The sequence below is a fragment of the Simochromis diagramma genome, unplaced genomic scaffold, assembly GCF_900408965.1.
Source record: "Simochromis diagramma unplaced genomic scaffold, fSimDia1.1 OVJJ01000596.1, whole genome shotgun sequence".
In the NCBI taxonomy this organism is placed as follows: Eukaryota; Metazoa; Chordata; class Actinopteri; order Cichliformes; family Cichlidae; genus Simochromis; species Simochromis diagramma.
Window position 1 is genome coordinate 19614712 of NW_024387245.1, and position 2023 is coordinate 19616734.

The 2023-nt window shown below is 35.4% G+C and overlaps 1 long non-coding RNA gene across 1 annotated transcript; it reads right to left on the reverse strand.

Annotated features, from left to right (window-relative positions):
* Positions 1-224: 224 nt before the first annotated feature.
* LOC120714596 lies at positions 225-1204 on the reverse strand. The gene is made up of 2 exons (XR_005691436.1): positions 722-1204; positions 225-315 (listed from the first exon to the last, which is right to left on the reverse strand). It is a non-coding gene; the product is annotated as an uncharacterized LOC120714596 (long non-coding RNA).
* Positions 1205-2023: the final 819 nt, after the last annotated feature.

Here is a 2023-nt window from a genome sequence, read left to right on the forward strand (position 1 = left end):
CTTCCACCAATATACACAGATTCTGTAAAAGTTACCACACTAAATGTCCAGTTGTGAAATATGATGACAGACTTAGTTATCAGCTTTCTTTCAATGAGTTCATCAGTTGAACTGGATAACCTAAAACTTAAACAAAGTATTAGATTTCGCAGTTGAACACTTACATCATCACCGAAGCATTTTATGAGCCTAGTTAGCCCTCCTATGCCACTCTTGATTTTGTACAGCTCCACGAACCTCTCCATAATGGTCAAGCACAGCAAAAAGGAACCCTTTCAGGTCAACAGATGTAAGACGGGCAAATTCTGCTTCAACCTGAGCAATAGAAGAAGAGGGGTGGGGAGTACAGGCAGAAAAGATTCTTTGAGACCCAAATTTAAGCAAACCGTCATCTGAGGCCCATTAGAGAAAACACAAACACACAAAAGCAAACAAACAAAAAGATGCACTTTACCTGCCGTTCAGCGAACAAGGAAGTTCAGAGAACAATAAGCTCTGTCTTGAAATCTTTACTTATGTGATGTAAAACCTTAGTAAACGTGCGATTAAAAGAACACTATTTAGTTTATGCCACCTGCATGCGATCATCAATAGTGCAATATTACTTCTTAAGAAGTACTCCGACACTACAATCTTTATATCATTTGTTCTACAGAGCTATTAAGTTACAATATAATCTGTGGTGTTTCCAGTATGACAAAATGCACAAATTGTAACTTACCATTTGACTCCACTGACAAAAATAAATCCCCAGCATCAAGTTTGGCTTCACAGACCTAAAATAAGTAAAATAAAAATATATGTTAGAATTATGTTGTTTTCGCCATTTATTCATGTTTGCTAATTTTCTGACATATAAACAATGTTAGTTTTGTTACAATACAGGGAATGCAGTTTAATTAAAAGGTAAATTATGCAAAAAAACAAAACAAACAAACAAACTTCTGCAGTATACCATGCCAAAAATCAGTGTCTCTCATGCCAATTATTTTATCACTACAGCTCTTTTAGTATGGAAACTCACACAATCTAGTCATACTGATCACAAGAGTTCAAAAAATAAGTTAAAATAGTGAGCTATGTTGTTAAGCATAAAGCATTTCAGGGTAACAAATAACTGCACAATATAATAAAAGCAAAAAATAAACACACTGGAGGACTATCTGATAAAAACTAATATAATGCTGGTTTGTAGACCATATTTTTTCTCAATCCTCAGTGCACTCTTGCAGCTTAGCATGCAGCAGTAAATAACAACTTAAGTGATTACATAGGGGTAAACAGATGACAACAAGCATCGGAGTCCTGCCAAAAAGTTCTTTTTGAACCCAGCCAGTTAATGGAAATATTGCCAAAATGAACTTACACCAAAATACAACAGCCTGTGAACTTGAAAGAAATTTACAAGTACAGAGACAATATGAAATAAGCTTTATTAATTAGCTGAGTTAGCTTGCTAATATCGCAACAGTGGTTGAGTGCACAACCTTAAACCTAGCAGCACAATACTTGTGATTTGGTCAGTGCCACATTAAACCCATAAAAAAGGCCATATGTCAGTTTATTAGGTCAAATTTGGTCATGACACACAAGCTGGACCTTGTCGGCAAAAGTTACATTAGCTAAAGCAAACATTTTGGTAAAAGAGAAAACCCACATCATGCCATAAATTCAAAACATGTTCCAACTTTTGTAGCTCTCTTTCCTTATAGTTATAACCAATATTACTCACCTTAAAAGCATATTCCAAAGAAGACAATTAGAAAATGTCCAAGTAAAGTGAGCATGTTGTTAACCGCCAATTCCCCATGATGCACCTCGATAGCAGTCACGTGGGACAGTTTTGAATCCTGCTGTGCTCAACTTCCCCACATTGTCAAGTTCACATAAGTTGCTGCTTTAGCTGGACATGAGTTTTCAAGTTAGCTTTTTTTGGTGTAATTGGGACATTTTTAACTTGTAATTCTATGTTATAACAACAACTTCAGTCATCTATCGTCAAACTGATATAGAATAATATGTT